This window comes from Phocoena phocoena, chromosome 8 (genome assembly GCF_963924675.1).
Source record: "Phocoena phocoena chromosome 8, mPhoPho1.1, whole genome shotgun sequence".
NCBI classification, from domain to species: Eukaryota; Metazoa; Chordata; class Mammalia; order Artiodactyla; family Phocoenidae; genus Phocoena; species Phocoena phocoena.
The window spans coordinates 70149474-70167910 of record NC_089226.1 but is presented as its reverse complement, the minus strand read 5'-3'; positions in this window follow the sequence as shown (position 1 = coordinate 70167910).

Below are 18437 nucleotides of genomic sequence, written 5' to 3'. Positions count from 1 at the left end.
TCAACTCAGCATTTACTGAATGCCTACTAGAGTCATTTTTTAAGATGTGGTGTCTGCCTTCAAGGAGCTCATGATCAAGGGCAGAAGAGAAAAGGGCAACACACTGGCTTGAGGGCTCTGATAGAATTAAGCACAGGTGAGGCAGTGTGGTGAGGTAGCTAAGCTCTCAGTGCTAGAGCCAAGCTTGCTGGGCTCGAATCCCAGCTTGGTCACTTCCTAGCTGTGTGACCTCAAGCTCTGTAATCTTTGTTAACCTCTCTGTGCTTTGGTTTCCTTAACTGTAAAATGGGGATAATAAATGGTACCTACCTCAGAGAGTAGGTGTATGGATTCCATGGCGTAAGACCCGAATCATACCTAGAATGGGGCCTGGCACGTTGTAATGGCTCAGTAAAGCCCAGTTATTATCTTGGAGCTCTTTGAGATCTAACTGATGCTTTGGCTTTGGGCAATTTCTTTCTCTGTCAGAGTGGTGAGCTTTTATGAGAATGAAGACATCGTGGTTCAGAGAAGCCACTATTGGTGGGGGTGGGCGGTGGCATAAGGTTTTTGGTGGTGTACTTTGAAGCAGGTTTGGCCACCACCTCCCTACACACGCCCCCTCCCCCTTTTAGAGCACACACACACTCCAGCCTGTGTCTTGGACATAGAGACCCCTTTCTTTTGCTGATTGTGGTAAGCACATGTCATTGGCCAGTCTTTCACTTCATCTCTTGAAGTATCCTAGTGCCAAGGAATCTGTTTCTGCCCTCCTGTGCTTCTGTCTAGAAAGTTTCCATTCAAAGAATCCTAACCCCACCCTCCATTATGTATGGACATTGAGATCTTATAAGACAGGGAAGGGGTGGAACTTTATCAGGCAGTTTTAGCTGGCCTTAACTCTGGTACCCGCTTTTGTGGCTTTGGTACTTGGTCCTTGTGAAAAACAGAAACTCCTCCACAGTCTACAGCTTCATTGTCCCAAATCCTCATCTCCTCATGCCCAAGGAGCTGTTACCTGACTTCCCCAGCCGGTTCCCTCATAGCTCCAGCACAGACCCACGTGACTCGCTGGTGCTCCTTCGTGGGCATTTGGGTTCTGCAGCTCCTGCCCTGGATGCTGAGTCCCTGTTTGGGCCTCTCTTGCTCTCATGAAGTGGGGCCAGCCCATCATTGCCACTGCATTTAGATTGTGCTGCCCAGATACTTCCCCAGCTGAGATGGAAAGGACTTCCACCCACTGGTGTCCCTATTCATTTTTTAGGCTTCCGAGTGGAGGACTTTGCCCTTCTCATCCATACTTTTTTGTCTCGAGGATCTTGGGCCTGAGTGATTGATTAGAAGACCCTTGAGGGATGCTATTCAAAGCAATCTACAGATTCAATGCAATCCCTATCAAATTACCCATGAGATTTTGCACAGAACTAGAACAAATAATCCTAAAATTTATATGGAACCATAAAAGACCCAGAATTGCCAAAGCAATCCTGAGGAAAAAGAACAAAGCAGGAGGCATGACCCTCCCAGACTTTGGACAATACAACAAAGCTACAGTAATCAAAACAGCCTGGTATTGGGACTTCCCTGGTGGTCCAGTGGTGAAGACTTTGCCTTCCAATGTAGGGGGTGTGGGTTCTATCCCTGGTCAGAGAGCTGAGATTCCACATGCCTTGCAGCCAAAAAACCAAAACATAAAACAGAAGCAATATTGTAACAAATTCAATAAAGACTTTAAAAATGGTCCACAACAAAAAAATCTTAAAAATAAACAACAGCCTGGTATTGGCACAAAAATAGACATATGAATCAATAGAACAGAACAGACAGTCCAGAAATAAACCCACCTACCTATGGTCAATTAATCTTCGACAAAGAAGGCAAGAATATACAATGGGGAAAAGACAGTCTCTTCAGCAAGTGGTGTTGGAAAAGTTGGACAGCTTCATGTAAATCAATGAAGTTAAAACACACCCTCACACCATACACAAAAATGAACTCAAAATGTCTTAAAGACTTAAATATAAGACATGACACCATAAAACTCCCAGAAGAGAAGATAGGCAAAACATTCTCTTACATAAATCGTACCAGTGTTTTCTTAGGTCAGTCTACCAAAGCAATAGAAATAAAAGCAAAAATAAACAAATGGGACCTAATCAAATTTACAAGCTTTTGTGCAACAAAGGAAACCTTAAGCAAAATGAAAAGTCAACCTATGGACTGGGAGGAAATGTTTGCAAATGAGGCGACCAACAAGGGCTTAACTTCTAAAATATACAAACAGCTCATACAACTCAGTAACAAGAAACCAAACAACCCAATCAAAAAAAATGGGTTGAAGACCTAAATAGACATTTCTCCAAAGAATACATACAGATGGCCAACAGACACATGAAAAGATGCTCAACATTACTAATTATTAGAGAAATGTACATTAAAACTACAATGAGATACCACCTCAAACTGGTCAGAATGGCCATCATTGAAAAGTCTACAAATAACAAATGCTGGAGAGGGTGTGGAGAAAAGGGAACCTTCCTACACTGCTGGTGGGACTGTAAATTGGTGCAGCCACTACGGAGAACAATATGGAGGTTCCTCATAAAACTAAAAATAGAGTTGCCATATGATCCAGCAACCCCACTCCCGGGCATCTATCTGGACAGAACTATAATTCGAAAAGATACATGCACCTTTATGTTCACAGCAGCACTAGTTACAATAGGCAAGACATGGAAACAACCTAAATGTCCATTGATAGATGAAGGGATAAAGAAGATATATATATATATAATGGAATATTACTCAGCCACAAAAAATAATGAAATAATGCCATCTGCAGTGACATGGATGGACCTAGAGATTATCATACAAAGCAAAGTCAGGAAGAGAAAGACAAATACCATATGATAGCACTTACATGTGGAATCTAAAATACAACATGAATGAATTTATCTATAAAACAGAAACAGACTCACAGACATAGAGAACAGACTTGTGGTAGCCAGGGGGTGGGGGAAGGGAGGGATGGATTGGGAGTTTGGGACTAGCAGATGCAAACTATTATATATAGAATGGATAAACAACAAGGTCCTATTGTATAGCACAGGGAACTCTATTCAATATCCTGTAATAAACCATAATGGAAAAGGAAAAAAAGCTCATTTATTAATGCTGTGAAAGAATTAGATCATCAGAGCTTATTCCTAAATTTTTGGATCAAAGCTGAATATTAATAAGTAAATAGACAATTCAAAACAAAAACAACAAAAAAGAAGACCCTTGAGGGAATATCCACCAGTGTTCCAGTTCAAAGTCCACAGGCCCCTGGATTCTCTCTACATCATGGAGCAATGCCTGTCTACCTGGGTAGCCCTGGAAAGGCCAGGTGGATTTGAACTTCCTCTCACTGCCTAGGACCCCTGCCTTAACTGTTAGAAGCCCCCCAGTTCAGGGCAGCTCCATCTAGCCTGTCAACAGAGCAAACACCTATCTAACTGAGCAGGACTGCCCTCCCCTATGATTCAGTGTGTTGTCTGAGCACCTAGGAGAGAAACAGGCAACCCAGGTTCAAACTCCACCTCTGACCTCTCCCAAGCATGGGATTTTGGCCAAATCACTGAATCTTTCCAAGTCCCATTTTTACTAAATACAAAATAGAAATAATAATCTGTTTTATAAGAATTATAAATAATAATTCTCTGTCTTGTAAGATTCCTTGCAGGATTGCTGGGGGAGTTAGAGATGATGCGTGTCAAATGAGTGGCCTGGTATCTAGCTGGTCGTGTCAGTGCTAATAGCATCTGCCATCTACTTTGTTGCTTACTGAGCACCAGACACTGTAAAACGTCTTTCACATGTTTGAGTAGGGGTGGTTTTCATAGGCCACACATTCTGCAAGTCAAATAAATATAACTCTCTGTGTATTTTTCTATAATCTTCATTTTTATTATTTTTATTTATTAATTACTTGTTTATAAAACTTTATTTCAAGCTCCCATTGTGTGTGATGGCAGACACCCAATTCTAGTCCTGGCAGGGGAATCAGTCACTTCAGTGTTTTCTAAGTTGAATTGGGCTTAAGCTCAGTAAATTCAGAATGTTTCCCTTTCTCTCCTTCCCCTTGGTGTGGTGTTTGCCTTCTGGTTCTGAGTAGTATCCTGGCATGAGTGTGGGTGGGGGAAAGGCTGAGGCTTCTGGCTGCAGGTCATTCTTTTTCCAATGATGGCATCTGCCAAGATGTATCTCCTAGTCTTTGGTCACTGGCATCCTTGCCCCAGGCATGCAGGCACTGCTATGTCCCACCTTGTCCCTGGCTGCATGGTCTCTGTTGTTTTCTGCTGTGGCTTCTTTCTCTCCTAACCCAGTGCTATGGGGTACAGGAAATGCTGGCTGCTTTCCAGTGACATGTTGGGGCCACGGGAGACTCTTGAGTGCCCACAGCTTCTGCCTGAGTATCCTGACCACTCTTCCCCTTTTGCAACTGATACTGGGGGGCGGGGAGGATGGTGCAGCATGGAAGAGCCACTTATGAGAGCCCTATTGCTTCCTCTCACATGCTCTCCCCTTCCTCCACACCTTGGAAGATTTTATGGGGATGGGTGGTAAGGCAGGAAAAACTGGTTCCAGTGGATCACAGATTTTCCTGAATATTTTCTGTCTTACTCCTGGACTGAGAGTTTTGAACCTAAAACCCCAGAATGTGATACCTGTTCTCTGGCTCTACCAAGACAGTTTTCCTAAAGTGGTAGGTGTTTCCGTCTGACTCAGTCTGGGGTGGAGTTTGAGATGGAAGCAAGGAATGCAAGGTGGCTGAGTTAGGGGACACTCACTCTCCTACACACAAAAAGTCTTATTTAATTTTTCACACAATCCTCTCCTCTAGCTAATATTATTAACCCCATTTCACAGTTGATGAGGTAAGGCTCAAAGCCAATTCGTTCAGCCACCAGATACTTACAGAATGTCCACTAGGTTCCAGGTACTCTTCTGGCTTTTGGGGAATACAGCAATAAACTCTACAGACAAAATCCCTGCTCTCATGGGGCTTACCTCCAAGCGGGGTGGGGGAGGAGGGAAGAAAGAAGAAGGAAAAAGATCCACAGGTCAACCATATAGGTTATCCCATGATGATGAATTCTAGGAAGAAACATAAATCCTGGAAGGGGACTTGGGAATGTCAGGGAGGATGTGGCTTTGAACAGCATGCCTTACTGAGATAATAAGGCAGGTGAAGAACCCCATATTGGAGAAAAGTGAATCCCAGACAAAGGGAACAGCGGGAAACAAGGGCCTTGAGGAAGGAACCTCCTTGGCTGAATAGCTAAGGAAAGGAAGGGCTAGGGTTTAAACCCAGTTAGTCTGACCACAGAGTCTATATGCCTCACTACCATCGAATGGGGCTCAAAGTATAATAGTCATTATTGCTTATATCATTGCATATATGTCACTGCTGTTCATATCAAGCCCCTCTTCCACTTAGGAGTCTTAGTGGGTAGTTGAAAATGCCAGATACCCTTTCTCTTAGCTTTCTCTGTAACTCTGGAATTGTTATGTGCCCCAGGTGTAGAAGTACTACCTGGCCTTCAAATCATTTCTAGTGATGCAAGAGGCAGGGACCAGGAGGAAGTGTTTCTTGTAGCCTGGTGGTGGAAGAGTGCAGTATCACTCGTGGCTGTGTGGGAGTGGTGGTGGACATTGGACAGGGCTGGCTGTGTCATTGGTGTAAGCTGAAAGGTCAGGGCAAGGTGAGGCAGGACTTGTGTCTGTGCTGTGACCTTGGGTGTTGTTCTTGGCTGTGTAGCCCTGAGCCAGGTTCCTGAGACTTTATGGCCATTCGCTGAACTAGCTATTATCCATCTGTTTTCTCCTTCAAAATAACGTAGGTTTTATTTTTAGTTTAATACTAAAAAAAAAAAGACTAGATGACAGAAACATTTTCTTTTTCATCTTGCAGACTATCCCCCCACATTTGGAGTTTGCAATTTTTATAAGGTTTGTATGATGATAAATAAGAAAGAGATGTTATTAAAATTGAAGTGAATTTCCTTTGGGGACATGGAAAATAATGAAAAAGCTATTTCATCTGTTTTCTTTCCTACTTCAGAATATAAAGTGGAAGATGAGGCCACTTGCTGTTTTGACATCATCAGGCATGTCTCAAATGGTGTTCTCACATTACTCCAGAAAGGTCTCCCAGCAACCGAAAGAAAGGGTTCCTGTCCTTCTCCCCTACTTTGTCTTCCCAGAGCAGTCAAAAGACCAACTTGTCCTTGGAACATTTCACTTCATCTGCAAAACAACCTTTTTCTCCCCGCTAAAAATATATTTACGAAAATGAACTGATTTAAGTAGGCAAAATATTAACACATCTTCCTGGGATACATTGTCCCCACAAGATTATAATACTTTAGGTAAATTCCTAACCCAAATCACAGGCCTTTATCTGAGCTATATTTCCCCTTTAAATTTTTCTTTTGTTTTATATTTTTAAGTTAATTATGGACAAAATTTGGAGAATTCAACAACTTTATAAAGTCAGCTACCTCAAAGAGAAGCATCCTGTCCCCATGTGGTCACCCCCACCTTCCCAGAGGCAACCACTGTACCCTAAAATCTGACAGTTTTGTTATTTACCCCATACCTCTCAGCAACATGCTCACATTGCTACTTTTTGAGTGTTCGGCTTAAGCATTATCTAAGGACTTCCCACAACGGAAAAGGAGAAGTTAACAATCTTTGCTCCCCCTAACCCACCTCACACTCTTCCCATACGGCACATCCTTCTAATTACAATACAGTAATATTACAATTTTGAGAGATAAATATTCAGTGCTTATATTCTTATCTCCATGTAATGATCTTTACAGGTGATTCATTTAGCAAACTGATTATTTTTCCTTCCCTCAGGTTTGGTTTTTCCTAGAGTTAATATTTGTCATACTTTTCACTTGCTCAGGATTGTATGTACAAATCAGTAATGAAATTCCAAACTCTTTGCCAAATGTCTAATTCTCCCCTCAAGATTTCCATTTACATCAAGTTTTCCAGCATTTTTTCTCCATGAACCTCCTGACACTTCAATCACCTTTGCTTTGTGCATAACGATTTTTCTGGGACTTGCCTTTGCATCATCTTAGGGGCTGCCTTCACCTCCGTCCTAGGCTGCTCCTCCCCTTTACTGTACCCCATGATATCCTCTTATTCCCTCATTTTATTGGAGTGCATCCTCTAGTGGCTTCCTGAGAAAGTTGAATGGAAGGTAATTTTTTTGTGACTGGGCTGTTCTAAAAATGTTTTATTTTACCCTTGTACTTTATTTATTTTATCTATTTATAGTTTGTCTGGGAATAGAATTTGAGGTTGGAAATTATTTCCCCTTGGAATTTTGAAGGCATTGCACCATTGTCTTCCAAGTTCCAGTTTGATATGGGCCTGTAGCCATTCTAATTTCCAAGCCTGGGTGACCTTTTTTATTCCCTCTGGAAACTTAGGGAATTCTTTTAATGGTCCCTATTATTTGGAAATTTCACAATAATATGCCTTGTTGTAGGTCTGTTTTAAAAAATTCCATTGTTCTGGTGCACCTTTTAATCAAGAAACTCATGTTCTTTAGTACTGGGAAACTTTTGAATTACATTTTTGTTGGCTGCATTCATCTTATTTCCTCAAATTTCCTAGAAATTCTACTTGGTTATTAGATCTCTTAGATTTATGTTTTAATTTACTTTATATTTTACTTTCTAATTTTTCCTCTCTTCATCTTTGTCTGCTTTCTTGGAGATGTTACATTTAAAATTTTCTGTTGTGTTTTTCATTTCTTTTATCCTATTTTTAATTTCCAAGATCTCCCTTTTGTCCCTTGAATATTCTCAATTTCCAGTTTTCTCTGCATGGTCGCAATATTAATTTTCAAAAGCTATGAATGATCGGTATTTTTCAAAGTTTGCTTCTCCCCAGTCTCTATGTCCTGTATGTTCACCATTTTTTCCTTTTAATATCTATGATGTCAGAAGATTTCACCTGTTGTCTGGATGGATTTCTGATGGTCCTCAGTTGTCTGATCATATTTCAGAATGGGGGACGTCAAAGCTGAATAGAGGAGGTAAGCACATATGAGACTTGTCAACTGTGAGTTTTAAAGTAGGGTGATCTGGGTGGGCTTTAACTTGTAGAACCCTCCACGTCAGCATCTTAAGATATCTCCCTTTGTGTTTGTCAGATTTCCCAGAGAAGATCGGTCTCTTTCCTGGGATTGTATACATTCTACCTGCCAGTATTCTGCAGTCAAGGAGGACATAATTCTCAGGCTCAACATTTGGTAATAAACTTTTCCTAAATCTCCCTATTTTTAGTATGTGCATCTATCTCAATTGTGTTTAATGCCCTGCAGTTCAAAAGCCCTTTGTTTTAGAACAGTGGTTCTCAGACTTCACCTGGAGGGCCCGTTAAGTCACAGATTTGAAGTTTCTGCTTCAGGAAGTCAGAGATGGGGCCCAATAATTTGCATGTGTGATAAATTCTTAGGTGATGCCAAAGCTGCTGGTCCTGAGACTACACTGTGAGGACTACTGTTTTAGAGAACGACAGTCCAATCTTCCGCTGGGTGAGCAGCAGCGTTTGCCTGGCTGTGAAGAGTAGTATGGGGTCTAACTGATCTTTAAACAGACTTTCAACCAATTCACCTATTTTTAGCCCCATCTTCACTGAGGTTTTCAGAAGTTCTTAGCTGCTGTGAATTCCTGAGCCTTTGGATAGCTCCGTGATATTAACTGAGTCTTGACTTTTCCCACTACTGGTTTAAGATTCAGCTTTTTCAAGTTTACAAAGTCAGATTTTTCTTCTTTGACTTCTAGCTTCCAAAATTTTGTTGCTATTTCCTTCCCTCCTTTTCTTCTTTTTTCCTTTGCTAATATATGGCTTTTAAAATCACTCTACTATCATTTTAGTGAGATTTAGGGAATGATGAAAGTTTAATGAGTGCATCCAGTCCTCTGTCCTTAACCAAAAGTCCTCACATCTTTCTTCAGTCCTGGAGACATTTGTTCTATCAAATGTTTCTTCACTTTCATTTCCTTTATTCTTTTATCAGAACCTCCAATTAGATGTATGTTAAAGCTTCTCTATGTCTCTTAACAGTTCTTTCCACCAATTAAAAAAAAACAATTTTTTTTTCTCTTTTTTGCTGAGGTCTGGGTGAATTCCTTGTGGTTATCTTGTAGTTTGTTAATTCTCATTTCAACTGTGTCTGACTCAGAATTTATTTAGTATTTTATTTTAATGACTATTTACTTCTAAGAATGTGAGTTGGCTCCCTTTCACATATGTGCTTCATTCATTTCCTGATTTTTTTGGTTTCTTCATTTCTTGCTCTTTATTTAATGGAATGTATTTCTTAGTGCTTTCTTTGAGAATTTTAAATACTCATGCTTTAATATCTTTGGCAGACCAATTTAATAAAATCAATTTTACATGGGGAGAATACACGTACTAACTTTTAATTTTGTTCTCTGTCTTTTTTAGGTTTGGATTCTTAAAATGTATTTTATACTTTTGGTTAATATGATCATTTTAAGTTGGAGGTTTTATTTTAGGTTAATTTTCCTTCTCCTTCTGGATGCTTCCCTTTCCCTACATGGAGGCTCTCCTGGTCACTTTTACTGGGCCTCACATCCCCAGTCAAGAATCAGGTCTCCTGTCACATGGCAATACTTCAGGGCTTCCAGCACATGGGAATATTGGGTTTATTGATGAGCAAGCCACTGAGCCAGCACTTTCCTCATTAAGAGGCTATACACGTGTCTACTAACCTCCCCAGCTTCAGTCGATGGTTGGAAACATTTTCAGTTTTCTTTTCCAAGTTGAGCAGCACACCACAGCACATTTCTTCATCTTGTACTGAGCACTTTAAGTCCCCTTTGCCCTGCTGGAACTAAACTGAACATCACGGCTTGTTTTCTGACCTGAAGCACCACAGGCCCATGTGACCGACCCACTAGGGGTTTACCTTTCTGCTCTGTTTCTGGTACACAGCTGTTTGTTTCTTAGCCTGGCTATGCTGCTTTTGATTCTCGGTTTTTATTTTTTGCCTATTAAGGCTGTTGGATAGGAATCTACTCTCTCCAGACTTCACGGTGCCCTGTGGCTGGTGCGCCACTGCAGGACACGCCTGCTCTCTTGCCCCACCCTTCATTCCAAAGGCCAGAGACTTTGGGTGCTGAAGCTGAGCATGGTCAGCTCAGACCCTTCCTCCCTCTCTCTCTTTTGTTTATTTATCTCTCGCAGAAAACATGGATTCTTCTCTCCTTCCCAATGTCATAACTTTTAACACGGCAGACTCTGTCCCTTAGGGGAAGGCTTAAGGCAGCCTAGCACTCTGTCACTGCGTGGGCAAGTCAGTCTAAGTTCGGGGGTTCAGAATAAGGAAGCCTATGTTGTCACACACCTGAGAACACAACAGAGCTATTATCAGTAATAAAAGTGATGCTTTGATCTCCACACGTCTGACTGTTATGTCTGTTTCTCAGTTTGTACTGAACTTGGATGGGGGCAGGGATTATGCATTTGCCCCCAAAAGGCCTAATATTACCAATGTGTTTAGAGGAGAAGGGTCTCATCAAAGCCTGAATTTACAAATCTGACGTTATTGGAGGTAGTTTCATTTCCCAATAAGCTTCTATCTTAAATCTAACCTGATACTCTCTTTTAGGTTACGGATTTATTATGTTTATATTTTTGAGAATGTTTATATTTTTAGTATGTTTCTATTTGGGGATATATATATATATTCAGCAATCCCCCATATATATATATAATTCTATATATGTGTATAAATCTATATATAATCTATATTAAATATATATAAATTCTATTTCTATTTTCTCACTTTTTCTATTTCCTCTTATTTTTCTATGCTGTTTCTTGTTTTCTCAATCCCTGTCTTCTAATAAATTGACAATGTTTATTTTTTTAATTCTCCTACCCCCAGTACTTGTTTGGAAACTTTTTATACTATATTTATTCTTTCAATTATTACCCTTAATTTTTAACATGCTTGCCTGATGTCACCAGGGTGTAAACATAACAGCAAAAAAGGGGATCTTAGAGTGCTTTAGTGCCAATCACACTTCTCCCAATTCACATGTCATTCTTGTCCTGTATTTTAGTTTGACCTTGTTTTTATACCTCCTAATTAATATTATCTATTTAAAAAGTTAATAATTTAATGTTTATTTAGATTTACTCACATGTTTTCCGAATGCATTGCTCACCGTTCATTTTTGCAACTTGGTCATCATTCACTCTTTAAATGTTCTCAAATATAATGTTTAGTAACTTTTCTAATGAAAATCTATTAGTGGTAATTCTCTTAGTTTTAGTATGTCCAGAAATGTCTTTGTCCTCAGTCTTGTGATTGAGAAATGATATTTAGCTGGACATAGAATTTTAGGTTGACAATTATTGTCACTCAGCACTTTGAATACATTATTCTACTGTATTCTGTTTTTTCTTGTTTCTATTGAGAAATCTTCTGTCAGTTAATCTATTCCTTCTCTCGCTGCTTTTGAGATTTCTTTGGGGAGTTCCACAGTTTCATTATAGTGTTATCTCTGTGGATATCTAGTTATACTATCTGTCTATCTGATCTCTTTCTTATGGCTTTTGTTAATTATAGAATATTCTCAGCCACTAGCTATTCAGGTATTGCCTCTCCCCCAGTCTCTATACTGTCTTGGAACTCCTAATAGATGTGTGTTGGACGGTTTCATTCTGATCTTTACATCTTTCAACTTTCCTTTATATTTTTTCCATTTCTTTTTCTTTTTGTGTTGCATTCTATGTAATTTTCTCAGCTATACCTTCAAGTTCACCAACTCTTTCTTCCTTTCTGTATAATGGGTTATTTAATTCATCCATTGGGGGTTTTTGTTTGCTTCAATGACTTCATTTTTAATTTCTATTACAATTACTGGTGCTTTAAAAATCTGCCTGTTTTCCTTAATGTCTTACTTTTTTTTTTAATATAGTCCATTTCTTCTTTTATGCCTCTAACTACATAGACAATTATTTTGTAATCACTTTCCAATATTTATATCATCTAATTTTTTTGAGAACAGCCTTGTTGTTTATTTTACCTGCTGACTTGACTTGTGGTAGATTTTCTCCCTCATTGCGTAAGTTAGGATGTGGTTTTACTGTGAATTACAAAAATAAGGAAAATAATGACTCATACAATAGAAGTCTATTTCTCTCTCATATAAAAGTCCTGGTGTGATATACGTTGATATGGTGCCACTCCACAGTAGTCCTTGTGGTCCAAGATGGAACAATAGCCATCACACCCATGCTCCAGATAGCAGAATGGGCAAGAAGAAGGAGCAAAAGGCACATGGCAGCTGTCTTCTGAGGAAATTTCCTGGAAGCTCTCATATAATACTTCTGCTTATAACCTATTGGCCAGAACTTAGGCATATGGCTACCCGCAGTTGCCAGGGACCTAAGCAAGGGAGGATGGAAATTCTTGGGATAAGCAACAGACAGTCTCCCCTATACTCAAATGTTTCATAATATTGAATTATGTGCCCACATTTAGTGGGGTTTTATTTGTATAAATTCCATACTACCTGGATTGAAGGGCCATCCTTTAAAAGAGTTTTTGAGTCTTACTTCTACTAGGTGCCCCAAAGTATCCCTTTTTCGGGATCTAATTTTTTTGTTAGTTTCTTGAGTTGGGAGGGTAGGGTCACCAAGCAACATGGATAGTTTAAATTTAAACTCCAAACTTGGGTGAGTTATATCCTTATGGTTACATAGTCTTAGAGAAGATCATATTTTCTCTCCTAGAACTCAATCAAGATAAGCAACCTTGTACACAGAATGAATTGAGTAGATTTTTAAGTCATTTCTTTTATTCATAGAGTAACACCTTGAGGGTCCTGGCTTTTTTTAGGGACTTTTTTCAAGAGTCAGATTGTACAGGCCCAGGGCTTGGTCTTTTGTTCCAATGCAGGCAGTAAATCCAAACCTTTAGGTCAATGAGACTGACCCCGCCTCGGGCCCCTTCCCACCTCCCCACCCCCACCTATTTACCAAGGCAGTTATAGGGGTATAGTTTCTTCTTCATTTTAATCCACTTTGGGATTTCTTTTACTTTCTCACCAACTCTTACAAGCTCATATATACTGTGTTTATCATGTCTTTCCAGTATCTCTAGATATGTTGTAGCAGGATGATTTCAGATTACCAGTCTACACTTTCACACTTGTAATTTGAGTATAAAAGCTAGAATTTTATTTCTGTTGCTTGCCTCCAAGACTACTGGCAGATACAATCTGTGTTTCAGAATCTGCCCCCACTGGGCCTGAGCTTGATTCTTATTGAGTCCTGAGGTTTAACATCTTGCTGGAGAGCTCTAGCTAGACGATGACAGATGGGTACTTCCAGGCTCCTGATATGATTCTCCTACTAGAGTAAGCCGACTCAGGCAGTTACCCCATGAGATCACTACTCCCATATGCCAGCGTTGTGGAACTCTGGCTCTAGCACTCACCTTGTCTGAAACTAGCAGCTTGGGAATTCAGGAAATCATACCAAGAAGCATACTTGTTACTTAGGAGGGACTGAAATTCAACCCATTGTTGCCAATTGCACTGAATAATCAGAATTTGGCAGCAAGGCTTTGGAGCACAGGGATGAAGATATATTCATTCCATCAGGGTGGGGAAGACCCCTAAATGCCTACATCTGGGACCAGGTGCTTCCCTAGCAGACCCTGAGCAGCTATGGGGCAGCTAGAAGGTACTGAAGTGGGAGGAGGGCCCAGGATGCCTTGGCAGGAGAGTTAGGCTCATTTGCCCTTTGGTCCTAGGTCTGCCACTCATCTGACAAATCACACTGGGCTCACTCTGCCCCCTTTAGAAAGCATCAGTTTCTTTACTAAGGAAATGGAGATAAAGTTGCTGACTGTTCCTACCCTGTAGTGTTGCCAGGACCAGATACCTCACAGATGTTATGTATGTGAGGGAGAGAGGTAATGTTACCATCCTATCTTTACAAATGAAGAAACTGAGGCTCCGAGAGAGGAAATGAGTTCTTTGAGGGCACGCAGCCAGTGAGTGGCAGAGCTGGGGTTCAGACCTGAAGCTTCTAACCCCAGAGCTCATTCCCTTCCACTATGCCACCACTGTATGAATGTAAGATAAAAGCAGGAAGAAGGGGATTCACAGCTCGTGGGTGCCTCCTCTCTGCCAGCTGCTTTAGGCAAGCATGTCATTTACTGTCCACACAACAGTCTAAGGTTAGAGGTTAATTTTCTTACATCTGTTTTACAGTTGAGAAAACTGGGTATCCAAGATTTCCCATGATCTATGCAAGGCAACAAAGTCATTTCAAGAATTAGGTTTTGAACCTGGCATCGTCTGATCACAAAGCCTGTGCTCATTCTCTCTCTCGGTTCCTTTTTACAATACTCTCCAGATATTGGCATGCTCTCCTAAAATCCATATGCATTTAGACAAGGTTCAAATCAATTAGTTCACACTTTGCGGCTGAGGCTCCTTTGTGCCAAAGGTGATCAAGGTGCTTCCAGTTTTATGCGTTCAAACCCAATGAGGCCTCTTTCCCGACTTCTTGCATGACAGCTCAGAATTAAGAACCACGATGCATATGGTGTTTGCAAAATGCTAGTTGTGTATGGGTGTTTAAACTTTAGTTTTGCAGCTTTTAATTTATTTATGCAAGCAAGCCTCCTTTCATGAATTTTAATCCGTGCTGCCTTAAAGAAGTGCTTTCCAAATGGGACAGCATTTGTGATCACCACTAAGCCATTCTAACTGCTTGCAGGCCTGGGGAGAGAGGCAGAGGAGAAGGTTAGCAAGCTCTGAGAAGTCCCTGTGTCATCCCGGGCATTGTGGCGTAAAATGTGCTTCATGTCTGGGAAAAAAAAAAACCTGTGACTTGAGTCTTTGGTTATTTTTAATGCTGAGCGGCAGAACCACAGGGAATATTACGAGTTCCAAGATTTCTGACAGAAGGGGCTTGCAGCCGAAGTGCTTTCTTCAGGAGAGAGAGAGACACTGCTACAAGTCTTTATTCATTTATCTATCATGCTTCAGTTCCCTAAAAAAGAAAACACTTCTCCTGTGCAGGGGAAACTGCTTCAATGGATAGATTGCATTTAAATAATTTAAGTATAAAATTACTCAAACAGGCTGAGTGATATTTCGAAAACGAAACAGTCACAATCACTTAAGAGCGCGGGCAGAGTCCGTGATTTGGTGTGTAGATGAAGTACGAGGAGGGGTTTCTGTCTGCCTTGGGGAGGGGGTCCCCATCCTGCCTACTGGCTGCCCTATAGGTAAAGGTCATTTCTGGTCAGGTTCTGCAGGAGAGAGTGGGTCTTGCAGATGCCAGACCTTTGAAAGAGAGGTAACTGCTCCCAAATTTGACCCAACCTTTTGGGTTTTACTTTTTATCTGAGTAGCTAGGAGAAGTAGAGAAGGCTGGATTGGTATCCAGAAGACTTTTATATTGTCTGCTTAAGCCCACTGCCCAGCCTCCTTGAATTCCTCTTCTGTGCAATAGGAAGATAATGCCAATCTCACAGGGCTGTCAGGGGCTACATTAGCTGCCTGAGAGGACCCAGCACGATGCCTGCAAGTAACTGTCCATTGGGTCCTGTCTACAGCACATTCTTCCATGTATCTGGGAGACTGTTCCTACAGAGATGCCATCTGGGCCTAAAGAGGGGCTTTCCATTCTCAAAAAGACTTCATCCGTGCCAACGGTAGGCTCCCGGTCGTCTGCCCATACACGCCCATGCAAAGCACTGTTAGACCGTGGATGTTCTCCCCTTGCCTACGCAGACGGCATTTCTTCAGTTGGTTTTATGTCCACTAGGACCCTGAAGAGCCTGGCAAAGAAATGTCTCTGTAGTCAAATACATTCGCAAAACGCTACACGTGGCATGGCTCTTTTAGAGATTCACCATGCACCTTGGCATGCCAAAGGCTCTGAAAAGTCCTGCAGACGAGAAATCCTTTTATTTTAAATTCAGCTTAACTCTGCATTTATTAATCTTATTTGGCAATGAGGGCCTCCCCACCCCACCCCACCCCACCCCACCCCAAATGCCTTATTAATATCCTTTAGAGTAGGACTTACTGAAACATACTTTGGGAAGCTCTCCTTCTATCCAGTTCTATTGCCTTCTGTCTCATTTCCCTCTGGACACTAAAAGGACCAGCTTTAGGGGGTTTCACGGTCTTCTTCTGTTTACTATTAACTAATTAATTAAACAAAGGAACTAAGTGCTGGGCTTAAGATCAATAAAGCATCATCCATATCACGCCGAGTCAAGACAGGAAGTAGACACGTCATAAGGAAGGGTTAATCCCTGTGCCTGCTGTTACTAGTGTGTGTGAAGCAAGTGCTGGTTTGGGGGGATGGGGATGAAGAGCGACACCTCACGACTGGCCTGGGAGTGACAGGTGAGGTCACCTGGAGAAGTCCACCTCCTCTTGTGTGTTGCCATCAGTGATTCGGGGGGATTCTGCCTTGGAGGCGTTCAGAATTCTAAGGAAGCAGCATGTATGGGCGTGGGTGGCAGCTTCTCAGCAGCACCAATGTTTACTTTGAAGAGAAAATGTCTGCTTTGTAGGCAAATGTTTTCAGCATGGAAATGATCATTGCAATTGCTGTGGTTGTCACAAATGTTTCATCAGAGCCGATAAAGCAGCTGAGTGTTGGCAAAATCGATGAAAACATCTTGAGGAGTGTTCGCTGCCTACTTAGCCGTCTGTGGCTCATCTGGTGTGAGGGAGGAGGGGAAGGAGGCGGTGAGCTGAGGCCACACAGGAGACTTTGAGAGGCAGTGTGGTGTGGTCTATGGGCACGCAGGCTTTGCAGTCAGATTGCCTTGTTTGCTCTTCTAAGCTCTGTGACTTTGGAAAGATTGCCTGACTTCTCTGTGTCTCCATTTCCTCATTTGGAAACTGGATAATAATAGAACTGGCTTCATGGTGTTGCTTTAAGTATTTAAATGAATCAAGAGATAGCACTTAATATAATTAGTTAATATAATAATTGAAGGTTCAAAATCCTATACCCACTTGTCTCACCTGATAAAGACCACCATTTATTTGATAAGTATTAATTCAGCACCTTCAATGTGCCAGACCCTGTCCTAGGGGCTAGGGACCCAGTGGTGACTGACAGGCCAGGCTACTGTTTTTTCTAAGTTCTCTTTCTGCTAGGTAGACAGCCTAATCAGACAAATAAATAAGATGCCTTTAGAGAATAAAAGATGTTATAAAGAACATGCATTAGAGTAACGGAATGGAGAATGCAGTGGAGTCACAAATTGCCCACTATACTCAGATGCGCAGAGAGAAACGTCTTTTATCTAAAACTTCTTTGCCATTCTTCTTGTGTTTCCTGATGGTTAGCGTGCAAAATAATTAACTTTCTTAGTCCAATCTGTAATTTTGATCTGATGCAAAAATCTAAAAAGTCTAGAATTTTGCTGCCCTACCTTTGACTGCAAATCAAGGTAAAAACTTAGAGGAGTGTGTCTTATCTGGGACCTTGTGCTATTCTAGAAGAAAGGGTCTTCAGATCCTTGAGGCATTCTTGTACTATCCTCCAGCTTCTCTGGTCTTTGAAGCAATGTCTTCTTCTCTCTAATGACATTCATCCCATTTGTGCCTGAGTGTTTTCTTGGCTTTGCTTCTCTCTCAGCTTAATCTGGACTTGCTAGCCCTCTCTGGCTAACTGGTCTTCATCTCAGCACTCCTTGGCACGGCATATGCATTTGAGGCTCTGCCTCTGCCAAGACACCACCAGCCATGGCCTCCATTTGTATCCTCTGCTGGGAGTCACTGCTACCATTGTTATGGCAGACTCCGTGGCAGGTCTACTGGCTTGCACATCAACTGCCTTTTGAGTCACTGTTCAGGAACTGCTGAGTTTTTTACATACCCCATGGAAACCAGGAGAAGCCTAGCAGAGCTGTAAGCTAGCACCTCCTTCTAATAACCCTTTTGCACTGTCAGAGAGGCAGGGGAGGGGACAGCTGCCAGGAGGTGCTCCTTCCCCAGAGTCCTATGAGGGAAGCAGGGCAGAAAACCCCCTGTCCATGCTCTCTTCACCCCAATCGGTTTCTAAGCCTCTCTCTTTAAAGTTCAGCCTTCAGATGAGGAGGGGGACAAATGAAAACCCTGACATCAGACCTTCTGTTCGTCTCCCTCTGTCTCTATTTTTTCTCTCAAAATCCCTCAGGTAGAATAGAATTCTCCTTCTTCTCCATCATAACCTCCTTCTACTGTAAGGTTAAAAGCCTCATGACTGTAAAGAGCTTACAAGTCATCACTTCCATGCTTACAACTAGAAAAGCTGAGAAAACCAATAATCAATGACTTTCCTTAGACCCATCAGAGACCTGTAGTAACAGGGTAAGCCAA